We start from the raw sequence: 13,387 nt of genomic DNA, 5'->3' as shown, positions 1-13,387 counted from the left end.
TTTTAAAAATTATTGCTGTTTCATTTAATTTGCTGTTCATTCCATCTTTTGCTCCTTATTCATTTGGAAGTTCCATTTGTATTTTTCTAGTAGTATAACATTGGCACTGGCCTTCCCCTAGAGATTTGTGCACAGATCTTGTCTATGTTCACCAGCTCGAGTTCTGACCCTTAGGCTCAGTGCTGTTAACTGATTACTTGCCCAAGCCATGGGAGAGGAAGCCCCCTGCAGTTTCTTCCTCAGAACCCAGCAGAATTCAAGGCTTCACTTATACCCACTTGCCAGTAGGTTCCAGCAGCTGCTTGGAGCCGAAGAATTAAACAGCTTAGAGTTACTCAGGAAAGGAAGGAGACTGCATTCAGGTAGCCTGGCCTCCAGAACCCTTCTAAGTGCCTCTCAGGTGCTATGTCATTTAATCCTCCCACAAAACACTTTCAAAGAATCTATTCATTTCCCCTGGGTCTGTGTTAGGAAAGTAACCTGTATACCACCACACAGTGGCACACACCTGTCTTTGGAGCTGAGCTGAAGCTTGCTTTCAGGATGCACTCCCTCCATACAATTTGAAGTCTATTCAATCCTTCTGGAAATGTCTTCACACCTTTATTTTTTTTTTCTTCACACCTTTAAATACTAAGATAGAGTAATTGGAAATCCTTTCCATGTAACTTCTCCAGATGTTGTGGGTCCATATCCACAAATCAGTTCTAAAAGTTGCCATCCCAATGCTTCCCATGGTTCCTCAAGACACATGTGACAATAGTTAAGGATAATAACAGCAGTGATTATAATGTTGCCTGCTGATTATTGATTGCTCACTTTGCAACACCAGGCAATGTAAAGAAAATATTGTTAATCTCCACAGCTTTATAGGGCTGTGTAATTATCCTCTTATTACAGATGAGGAAATTAAGGCTTTAGGGAGCATAAAAAACTTGCTCAGATTCATTCAGCTTTTCATTGGGAGAGCCTGGGTGCAGACCATGTCAGTCTGCCTGTCCTTTATTTCCATTGCATCTCATGTGGTCAAGCTGGACTCAGAGAAGCCCAAGGGCTTCCTTGGAGCCTCCTTGGGATAAGGGAGGATTGAAGTGGTACAGTTCCAGCCTCATCCAGGCTTCCACCCAAGCAACGTGGCCCAGGGAGCCCTCCCACTGAGGGTGCGAAGTAGGTGAGGACTGAAATTGAAAATGGCATTTCCCAACTCTTCCATTTGGGCTTGGTTACATTCTCCCAACACTTCCTGCCTGCCCCTGCTGCACCAGGCAGCGTGCTGACCTTTTCCTCTTCACCGGTGTCCCCATTTTTCTCCCTCTCTCTGTTTCCTAACTCCTATTCTGAGCCCTCCACTCACGTATTAAATGATCACCAATAAAACTAGAGCTATAGGTGACCTTAGATATAGATGAGCAAACCTCTTTATCTGGTGGAAGTTGGGGCAGTGACTGAACTTAGAGAGGTTATGTGTTATATATACTCAGAGGTTATGTTACACGTACTCAGCTCTGTTTCCCCCACAACGTGCTACCCCCTTGAGAATGGATGGGATAGCTGATAAGGTTTAAGGTACGTTCTCTCTCACGGGCACTTTTGGAAAACTCTTGAGAATGTAATAGTTCACAAACAGCAGGCTGAGAAGGCTGCATAAAGAGCCCCTCAGCTAGCTCACCCTATCACTCTTAAAAGGGACTGACCTCTGCCTTGAGGGAATAGAATTCATATTCTGGCATTCCTCCATTATAGAGAGTAGAATAGACAGAGTAAAGATTAAGGCTGTAAAAATTAAAATAATGGCGTCTGTATGCCTATTAATGGCTGTCACTGGCTATCAATTTATATAATTAAGTTTTCATCTTTATTTATTATACTTTAAATGTATGAATAACTAAATAGAATATTTCCCGGAGACCTTGCCTGGTGTGTGAGTGTGTGTGTTTTTGAGCAGAGTCATGTTGGTGCCCCAAAGTCATCAGGGCTGACATGAACATAAAATTACTGCTCTGAACTCATGGTCTAAAAGACATCAGGGTAGGTCTTAGGAAATATCCAGTATCCCTAATCTATCTTTTCTTTCTTTTGTCTTTCTTCCAGCATTCATCAGAAGCATCTCCTGCAGCCAGTTAAGTGCGCACTGCTGAGGCACCGGGAAAGGCAATGCTCCTCAGCTTCAGATTAGAGCAGAGGTACCACAAATTATCTGTTTCGTGTACTCAAAGGAAAGAATAATAGTATTTCAGTTGGGATTTTGGGTTATAAGTAACAGAAATCAACTTTAGCCAACTTAAGCAAAAATTGGTTGGAATCTCACAGACTCCTTGAAAAGAACAAGAACCAGCCTTAGAAAACAGGCCAGAATCAAGAAGCCTTGATAGCAAAAAACAGCGTGGACCGACCACAGGTCAGTCCAGTTAGAGCCTCCATGCCGCTGCCATGATTATGGACACTCCAGACAGCCGTCATCACACACACCCTTGCTTCTGGACATACAATGCCAACTGCCCTTGTCTTTTTGCCCAGTTCTCCCAAGATTCAAAGGCCAAGGTGAGAGCATATGACTTTTGCAGTCCCAGTCACATGCCAGTTGCTGGAGGGTGAGGAGAGATAGTATCTGATTCCTTCCATTTCTCCAATGAAAGATCCTGAATTTTTACACAGTGGGGGAGTCCCTATAATCAGAGGGGTGTTCATATGTTAGGTAACCAAAGAAACTATTGTGAATAATCAACAATTCCCCAGTCTATTTAGATAATTGTTCTGGCCTAATTTTACATTATCCTGATGAATCCATCAAACTTTCTATACTCTAGATTAACTGGTTAAATGATGAGACTCTGATTTGTCTGTGAGTCCTGTCCAAGGGTGGGGGTGCTTTATATGGTAAATACACATATGGGAAATAGTCTCAATGATGAGAGTACTTCTTTCTTAAAGTAACTCTATGCCTAAATGGCCTTAAAATCTAAAGAAGAAAAAGTGTTTGTATCCCCAGCATTCAATATTATGCCTGCTGTATAGCAATGCTCAATGTTTGTTGAATGAATACTTGTAAGAGCTTTCCCTCTGGAATTTAGCTGTGTACCAGGCATTGTGAAAAGCAGTTTATATGCATTATCTAACGTAATTGCCACTATTATTATCCTCATTTTACAAATGAGGTTATGTAACTTGTTCAGTGTTATGGAGCTAATAGGTGGCAGAGTCACTAGAATCCTGATCCATCTAGCGTGAGCCAAGAAATGGGATGCTTCCTCAAACAGGTGCTCTGCTCTGTGCTCCCCCCAAATGGCTGTTGCCACTTTTATTTCAGCTCAGTCATCTTTGAGTTAAGTTTATGATTATCATCAAAATAAATGTATCATAAAATATAAACAGAACAGAAACTATAAATTATGTCTTTTCCTCTCCAACTACATCTGTTTTCTTAAACAGTCTAGCCAGACTTTTATTTTTTTCTCTCGGTGAGGTAGGGAGGATTTTGAGGTGAACAAATACTATCACCTTCAAGAGGGCCAAGGACTTTGGGATATGCTCAGGGTCTATGATATTAAGGAGTAGGAGAAAATAGGAAGAATTTTCCACATATATTTCACTTACAAAGATACATACATAAAGATTTCTACATACATAAGCCAGTTCCTAGACAGAAACTTAACAGAAAAGAAACCAAGAGTCCTGGAGAGCTTAAAAAAAAAAAAAAGAAGAAAGAAAGAAAGAGAAAAAAGTTGACAGTTGCTAATTGGTTAATTAGTACTTAACTAAAATGACTCCAAATTTGAGCACTCCCAGATGAACAGTAGGAAAAGTAAGCAGGAAACAAATTTAATGCACTTGAAATGGAATGCACGTGGCTGTTAGTCAGACAAGCAGCTGGTCTATGTTTTCTTGCCTGCCCTTTGTGAAGTAGTACTTTCCTGGGGTAGCATGTGAAAATGCACAAAACAAAAGGGATACTCGATAAATATTAGTTCACTCTCCTCCAGTCCACTTCCATTCCTTGACTACAAAGAGAGGATAGGAAGCTACTCCATTTATTCTCAGCAGAGAGAAGGCATGCATGTATTCATTTATTCAACAACATTTCCTGGGGGCCTGCTATCTGTCAGGCACCATACTAGACATTGAGAAAAAGCAATAAGCCAAACAAACATGGTTCCTGTTCTTATTGAACTCATAGTGTTGCACAGGGACAGATTTTCAACCCATGATTTCTTAATAAACGTCTTGATGTATGCTGTGAAGATAAAGGGGACAACCACCCAAAATCTAAGGAATGGAAAGGAAGGATATCCAGAACGAGGAATAGTCTCCCTTTTCTTCTTTCTTCCTCCTTCCACAGCCAGGGAGCCCACATTGGACATAATTCGGCAAGACTTGAAGAATAGGGTGCAGTAATGACAGTGTTTGTATACATTAGGTTGTATCTTTCCTCCAGCTCAGAATCAGACCACAGCCTCCATGAAAGCTGATGAACAGTTCCATCCAGGTTTCCTGAGCATGCACATGGTCAGCCACTTTGAGTTGCCTATTTCCCTGGGAAAGCTCTTAGCAACATAATCTAAACCAAAATCTCAGGTGTCCTTCAGATAGGCCAGCAAACGCTGTCTGAGATGTCAGATGCTTTTATTTTAATGTCGGTAAAGGATGATGGAGTTGAACAGTTGCCTAATATTCTCTGTTTTTAAATCTCTGAGTGGCTTTACAGTTAAGCAATTGTTCTTGTCGAGGCACTAAGCTTTGGAGGATATTTATATCATAAATATGGAGGCATGTAAGAGGTCTAATGTTCACAGGCAGCTGAAAACTATTTCTTAATAATAATAGCTAACATTTATGAAGTACCTCCATGCCAGGCACATTTCAAACCTGACTTTTGGAGGCATTATTATCCTGCTTTCTGGAGATTGTGATACTGTAGCAAGCCAGGACTGGGGTTCTGAAGTTTGGTTCAGTTGCTAAGAGCTTAAATATTTCATTTGGAACAGAAGACTTCAAATCAGGATCTCAAATTATATTTAATTTCAGGGCCATGCTCTTTTTTCTATGTCACCTAGAGCAAGTGATTTAGTCTCTTGGGCAACGCTGCTTAAAGTGAAGAGGTTAAACAAGATAAACTCTAAGATCCTTTCCAATTGTACCATCTTTCTAATTCAAACTGATAAATCCTGCTTCCAGGTAGAAGAGAGTGATGGTCATGAAGAGTTTAAAATTATTTGCTTTTCCTATTCAAGAGAATACATGAAAAGAAAAAGAGAAGCTGAGTTTAGACCCAAGCAGTATTTATAGTTGTTGTTGGTTTGTTTTGTTTTTTTTTTTTCAAAAATGTTTTCTAATTCCCCATAGGTATGCTTTATGTCTGGTTAGATAAAAACTTCAGAGGTGAGACTTGAGTCCTTTCCAATGAATCTAAAATGAAATCCTAATGAGAGTGTGTTCTATTTATATAAGGGTGAGAGTTGGGAGGGGGACAGTTTTCCCCTCCCACATTTGCAGCAAGCTTTTGAAAAATGGCAATTTAGATAAGGTTTGTCAGTCTTCCCACAATGGCTAGAATTCAAACCTCCGGGAAGTTGGAAATGAGTATTGTCCTCTCAACCAGAGCACAGGACCAAGTTCAATTTTCTGCTTTATCCTGGATTTTCATGCAATCATTAAAAAAAAAAAAAAAAAATCTTTAAAGTGGCTCTTACAAATTTCTCTGCCTCCAAATAGAAAAAAGTAAAATATTTCAAGCCTCACCAAAGAGCTGTGCGAATTCATTTTTGTTTGTAAATGTTAATCAAGTGATAGGCATGGATACCTACAAAATATGGCTTTTCTGTAATTTAAGATTGGCCCGGTTATTGACCGAGGTCTGAGTAATTCTTACAGCTGCAGTTTGGTATGTAATTTGGTGCCATTCTTCCCTTTGCATTAATTTGGACCTAGGTGGGAGCTTTAGGGCTTTCCTCAGGGACAGTGCCTGTAATGATTTATTTAAATTCTGACCATGCTTTCTAATTATGTAAATATTCAATCATTTCTATTGCTGACTTGACTCTTAAGATGTTGAGAACATTTTCTATACATAAAATTTGGCGAAGTTTCCTGGCTCCTATGCATTAAATGCTATAAGAAAATATGTGTTGCAGGAAAAAAAAGAATCAAGCTGAGTGCTTTTCAATAATTCATCATTTTTCTGAGGTGAAAAACCCAGCCCTTACATTGAGAAGCACTATCCATCCACCCAGCAATGCTGCAAGTGCTTTTGTTCGCTGGAAGAGCGGGGTGTGTCATCAGACCCTCCCCTTCTTTGGGTACGCTAATGTCTGTGCAGTAGCAGGTGGGGCCAGGGCACGACTCCTTGGCCGCTCCACGGCCGCAACTGTACACCTGGGTCTTGGCTGTATTCACAGTGGTCAGTTGGGGATGGCCAGACCTTTTCAGGTGCAATCCCAGGAGAAAAGAACCAGGGACTTGCAGACGCTCATTCTTGCTCATCATTACCTCTGGTTATCTCATTTCCTCCCAAACTTTCTGACTTCCAACTCCTAAAACTCTCTCCTCTGCTCACGGCATGACAGCTGCAGTGACTCCCTTGTTCCCTCAAACACCGTAAAGCAAATACCAACCACTCTAATCCCTACTCCTGGGGCCAGGACTGTTAATATTTTAAATGCTGCCCAGCCTGCTCCCTACTTCCTGCTGATCTCAAATGCCACTTTGTCCTCCTCTCTGTCCCCTTCTTCTCTATGGAACTGTCTCCTCATCCTGTTTTATTTTTTTCAATTGATAATAGTATTCGCTATTATCTATACCTCCCCCCACTTATTACCCTGTCTTTTCCCTCCACAACAATTATCTCAATCTGACGTGTATTTGTTGGTTTTATGCATTTATTGTCTCTCTCCTTCTACTGTATCCTTAATGCCTAGAACAATGTTTTAGTCATTCAGTAAGTACTTGTTGATTAAATGAATGAATGAGTCATGACTAAGAGTCTCTCCAATTCACAATGTGTAAAATGTCCCTATTATCTTAAAAAAAAAAAAAATCCTAAGCTTTTCAGCATGATGGTCAAAATCTTCTGACGGTCGGGCTCCAGACTTCTGATAGAATCTTTACTTCTGCCATATATTTGCCCTCTGGCCCTTGCAACATCCGTTCCACTCCTGAGGAATATCAGCTGTTCCACGACACACTCAGCTATCTTTCCACTCTAGGTTTTGTCCAAGGTGTATTATGCGTCTCTGTATTTACCTGGTTAAACCTCTCCCTTCTGTATTAGTTTGCTAGGGCTGCTGTAACAAAAATACCACAAACTGGGTGTCTTAGTGACAGAAATTTGTTGTCTCACGGTTTTAGAGACTACATGTGTAAAATCAGGTGTCCTGAGGGTTAATTTCTTCTGAGGGCTATAAGAAAGAATCTGTTCCACGCCTCCTGTCCTAGCATCTGGTGGTCTGCTGGCTGTCTTTGGCCTTCCTTGGCCTCTGTGGCGTTGCCCGGATTTCTACCTTCACCTTCACATGGTGTTGTCCCTATATGCATGTCTGTGTCCACATTTCCTCTTTTTAAAAGGACATTCGTCATATTGATTATCCAGTGTGGCCCCATCTTAACTAATTACATCTGTGACGACCCCATAGCCAAATAAGGACACATTTTGAGGTGCTGGAGGTTAGAACTTCAACATGATTTTTTTTAGGGGACACAGTTCCACCCACAGCACCTCCCTTCAAAGCCTAGAAGAAATATCAATTTCTCTAAAAGGCTTCCCTAATGCTTTTATTCCGTGTTCCCATGGTCCTTGCTTTACATCTATATCCTTACAACGTCTGCTTCACTAGTTCCTTCACTTACCGTTCTGTACTTCAGAGTGTTTAGTTTGTATCCAGGAACATGTAGTAAATAAGATACACCTTCTGCCCTCATGGAGCTCCTAGACTGTTGGGAATGAGATTCTAAAGTCCAAAAGGGCAGAGATCCTCATGTCTTAGTAGATAGTCAATACATTTTGATTGAGTTCAGTAACTACTCTTCAATTTAATATTGCCATGATAGATACATAGAAGGAAACAATACAGATTTCAAGCAGAGGTGGCAATAGTGTAAGGGAACCGAGGAAAAGCAAGTCATATTTGAGATATTGCAGGTTGTTGAGAATGCCTGGCATGTGGGAGTGTAGGGAATGATGGGAGAGGTGGTCAGGAGTTGTATCATGAATGTCTTGAGTCATAATTAGAAAATCAGATGTGACTGGATGTTGAATGCAATTCTTCTTGCTCTCTCTAAATCTGTTTAACGCCCCCAAATTGAGGGCGATTGCTGTTAACAGGAGCAACAGACACCTCATTAGATCTTAGATCTTATTAAAATGAGTCCGAAGCAGGCCTTCTCTTTCCCCCAGCCCTCCTTCTGGCTTGTATAAGAACTCAATTTGTTGAAGAGGGAATTGATAGAGGAGGTGAATCTCGTACTTAGAGGATATATACTTTTCATTTCATCCTTCCTTCGCCTCCCCAAACTGTGTGTATATGAGAGAGAGAGACAGAGAGGGACAGAGAGACAGAGAGACAGAGAATGACTGAATGAGGGACACACCTTCAGAGAGGCTGAAGATATGCAAAACGAAGAGGCCAGCATTTAATCCCTATATTGATGCTCATTGAACCACAGAAACTCGTCAACCCTTCCAGTGGAGCTGCCACAGTGGAGAGAACCCTTGGGAAGCATACACAGACCTAGAGGCTGTATGTATTTCCTGACCAGAGAATCCTTAAGGTGAGAAGCCGAGCAGAGCTCCTTATGCAGGCAGCAAGGTGGGAGCAAAGGGACTGTCAAGACACTTTCCATTCCCAGCCTCCTTGTGGCCAAGTGTGCCTCACAGATGATCACCCAGGGTGAGGTTGCCTCAGGGATAAGACGCAGTGGGTTGAGTTACTGGGACAACAGCTGTTGATGGGGGGTATGGAAGGGTTCACAACAGGCTCACCAGAGAATATTTCTCTCACTGCACGAATAGTACAATGTGGGGATACCCCCAAAGAGCCCACAAATGCACTTCAGAAGAGAGCCAGCATTTGGATGCTTACTGGTGGTTAAGAGAGAATTATATATATCGCCCTATCTGATTAAATGACTCTTCTCCCTTTTTTTTTCTTTTGTCTGTTTTCACTAGCCCAAATCCTTAAAGTAAAGCAACAGAATAAGGAGGTGTAGGACACCCTTGCTTTGAATTGGATGCTAAGCTAAAGTTTTAATTCAGACTGGGCTGGATTGGTTTCTACATCTGAGCTGAAAATTGGTCATACCGTCTGATTTCAGTCCATTCAAGAAGCCTGTTACACAGACCTTATCTTATAGTGGTTGCAGAATTGCTAAAGGTTTTAAGTCAGGGAGACATGTACTGGTGTTGTCATTTTAGAAATAACACCAGTGAAATCCTACCCTCTTCCACAGCCCAATCATCACTTTCTCAGGAGAGCTTCCTCCTCTCTCACCTTGGTCAGTTCTCCCTGTTTCTAATATTTACCTTTAGCAGTATTTATTTGCCTCTCTTTTTAGAGAAGTACAGGCTGGTTTTACACTTATTATTGACATTCCTTGACAAATGCCTCTCTCCCACACTTGTGTGGAAGCTTAATGGGAATAGAAACCGCCTTTTTCTTTTTCTTTTCCTTTTTTTATTCCTTAGGGACTAACAGTCCCTCTACAAAGATACTTACTAAATAAAAGAAGAAAAAAATGCATGTATATTTTGTATAATCACTGTAAATTCTCTGAAAGTGGGAACTATGTCCCATTGGTATTTATGTTCTTGAGTTTCTCTATAATAGTACTCTATAACTCTTTGTTGAAATGAAATTAATATTAAATTACTTTTTTAAAAAAAATCCAAGGTATTTAATAATTACCATATGACATCTGGAGTCTCTGGATGTTCCTGTTGTCTGTTCTTTTCTGCTAGTTTGTCATGTCTTATTCCCTCGTGGGTTTTGTTGTATCATTGACTCTGTATGACTTCGTTTTAAAAAAATGTTTCTAGAAATAATTTGAGGCATGGAACAATATTATATTCCTCCAGGACAATTTTTATTTGCTTCTACATGTACCTGGGAGCATCAGCATTCAGGAATCATTTTAATCTGATTTCATAGTGAGATTTTCTGGGGGATCTGGATAGTTTGAAATCAGACTGTAGTCAGAGAGAGACTGGTGTACTTCTAGGTCACCCTGTCTCCTCAGGTATAGCATTTTGGGGTCCTAACCCAACACGCAGTTGGTTTACCAAACTCCATCTGTAGCTCCCTACCCCTTTAAGGTTATGAAAATCCGGTTTAGTCTTCAGCTGCCGCACCAGAATCAGCAAATGTCCCCAGGGCAAAACCGGCCATTAAGGGAGGAGTCTCTTTCTCTTTCCAGTCTTGATCTTATACTCTTCATTGTTATCTCTCTGAGTCTTCAAGCTTTATCTTGTGTCCGTATTTCCTAGTTGCCCTCAGTGACAGTCCTTAGGGCTGGTCCAAATTACCTACTTCATCATTACTAGATGCTGAAGTCTTGAAAACCACAACATTGAACTGACTTAATGCTTTTTTTCTAACTTTAAAAGAATGACCATTGGCTTTGGCAGATTTTAAATTAACCATAGCAGGAATCCTGGATTGTTGCCTCAGTGCTGGGTAACAGTTTGAAAGCTACCAGGAAATGTTCATGAAATATCATGTTCTGTGCCTCCGGAGTTCAGCCAAGTGCCTCCTCAATTTCAGACTGATACAGAATACATTTAAACTTTCATGCAAGTCAGTCTTAATTCCCTATGAATCTGTTTTCATCTTGGTTGTGATAAAATGTAAGAATTAACAATGTGGTAACTTAAACAGTTTCCACAGAGAGTCCCCTTGACAGCAAGATTCGTGAACAGACAAAAGAGAGAAATAAAACAATGATGCCTGGCAAATCTGACCCTAGGGACAAGGCTTCTTTCTATGGTGACTTTAAGATTATTTATCCATTACTTCATCAAACATTTATCAGAACCCCGAGGTTTATCAGGTGTGATAAAGGATGTTGGGAGTGGGCAGCAAAAGTTGAAAAAGAAAGCCTGTCCTACTAGTGTGGTGTACACTCCCAGCAACTGCATAATGTGCTTTTCCTCTAAAAACTTTCCCAAACTTTCTAATACTCACTCAAGAGTGTTTTATTTGTTCTACTGCGCAAACACATTTGGAGTGGGTCCCCAAATTAGAGCTTCATGGCAACAAGAGGTGACCATTTGCGGGGGGCAGTGAAGATGGGAAGGGGCAAGAATGAGTTGACATAATGGTAGCAGAGGTTCTGCTGTATTGGTTGGGATGGTGGTATTCCAGAAAACTGCAGTGGAAGGTCACTCTGAGTCCCAGCCTCCACTTCACCATTTTTCCTTCCCTGTGCTGAGCACCTAATACCTGGATGAGAATCCCTTTCTCCTGCATTACCTCTCTTCTATGACCAAAACAAAATATCACAGTGAGACTTCTGCTCAGATGAATTAGCAGCTGTCGATAATGAGGCCACAGACACAATACAGCACTGTTCCCACCATTTAAAAAGATCAGAAGCTTTAATTAAAAGCCAAGAAAGAACTGAAAATTTTCAAATTTACTCACCTTACTTACTCCCTAGACCCTTTCCAGGAATCCCTAACGCTCCCAAAGAAAGCAACAGTTAGGCCAAGCACATTTTCTAAGTATGAAAGAGAATTGGAAAGTTAAATGGGCTAGGAAAATGCTGTGGAAACTTACCATGTTCCTCATGTAAGTTCTTCTTCTGTCTGAACACCAGGGCTATGACCAGGAAGTCACAATGTCTCTCTCCTTCTCTCTCTCTCCATTGTAAATCACTTGACCAGAGCAATGCATCTTGATGAAGTTCAAATATTTATGAATAACCTGGTTGAACAAACTCACCTTGAGCTTGGATGTGGAAACTAATAACAAACAGGTCAATCTTGTGATTTGACAGAGAACAGGAAGTTGGAGGATTTCACACAAATGTGAAAGATTTGAGAATTAAAGGGCCAAAATATAAAAACAAGTCATGTAAATAAATGAATCAATGGAAAGTAAAAAAAAAAAAAAAAACGAAAGCAACTGCATTAACACCACAATAGTTTACATTCCTTGTGGAAGCTAATCTGATATTGGCAGTCTTAATTGTAAAATTGCACTGTTTTTACTGTCAGTTTTCTATTATGTTAGTTAATTAAGTAAGTAATTGAAACTGAGCTTGGTTGTCCAATTAAATTTTGATTAATACAATAATTGGAACTAGTCAAACAAAGCATTGCTTACCAGCAGCCCTTTGGGACCTACTTTTGAACAGATAAAAATGATTTATAATTAGGCATCAATTATTTATATGTAAATGATATTGCTAATGGGCCTGAGGGCATCTTGAAAAGTTTATTTTCAAGAGGTTTAAACTTCTTCCCCACCTGAACTTTATTTATATTTATTATTAATTTTCTTAGTATGATATATTCACAGAGACTAAAACAAAACTATAAACTAGCTTTTCCTCTGCTTGTTTTAAAAATTCTAAACATATGACAGATGAATTAATAGAATTTTCTTGTGTTTTATTTAGTGTGGGCTTTCGAATAGTGGCTTATCAGTGGATAGCATTATGCCTGTTTATAAGAACCAGCTTGAGTAAATTCTGCTTGAATCTATTTGTTTTTGTTTTTGGGTTTTTTTGGAGAGAAAACATGTTCATAAACTAGATGGGCTGATTTACTCTTTTTCCTTTCCTCCATCCCTTGCTTCCTTCCTTCCTTTTTCCTCTCTTTCCGTCTACTTCCCTCGCTCCATCATTTCCTTCCTTACTGCCACTTTGCAGTGAGGTCCTGGATCTTTATGTTTGTGTGTGGGGACATAGTCAAGTGTTCACTAAATATAGTTTTCATCAAGAATATTTTACGTTCTTATAGAACTTGCATGAACATTTTCTCCTTTATCCTCATAATTTAAAGATATTAAGAGGTAACTATATTTTCCATTTTACAGATGGGAAACTAGGTCTCAGAAAAGCAAAGTATCAGACTCAAGTTCAACAGTTACTAGGTCACAGACTTGCTATTATTACAACGCATTTGCCGATACTAACCAATTTTATGTGCCCAAAACTTATGGAGTAAAATAGTTATTAAATGTGTCATGATTATGCCACATGAACATATGGGAGAATCTGGTCTGCCTGAAAATACTCTTTCCCTCTCCATTCAGTGCTCTTTTTTCTATCTTCAGAGGCTAAGAGAACACCAGCATCTCTATGTTAAATAAACTTAAATGCCCTCCAAACACAGAACCCTCTGAAACCCAATCTGAAAAACTCAAAATATTTTAAATGGTCCTCTCACTGTCTAATT

The 13,387-nt window shown here is 40.0% G+C and overlaps 1 long non-coding RNA gene across 2 annotated transcripts in view; it reads left to right on the top strand.

The window, feature by feature from the left end:
- The window catches only part of LOC118519882 (uncharacterized), a 59,024-nt gene that overhangs the window by 23,246 nt on the left and 22,391 nt on the right, over positions 1–13,387 (top strand). For both annotated transcript variants that reach the window (XR_004909381.2, XR_013448544.1), the window contains exon 3: positions 2,092–2,183. This is a non-coding gene — a long non-coding RNA (uncharacterized LOC118519882). The remainder of the gene's footprint in view (positions 1–2,091; positions 2,184–13,387) is intronic.

Source organism: Halichoerus grypus, chromosome 6, assembly GCF_964656455.1.
Source record: "Halichoerus grypus chromosome 6, mHalGry1.hap1.1, whole genome shotgun sequence".
NCBI classification, from domain to species: domain Eukaryota; kingdom Metazoa; phylum Chordata; class Mammalia; order Carnivora; family Phocidae; genus Halichoerus; species Halichoerus grypus.
Note: the sequence above shows the minus strand (reverse complement) of the source record. Positions and strands in the feature narration are given on the sequence as shown.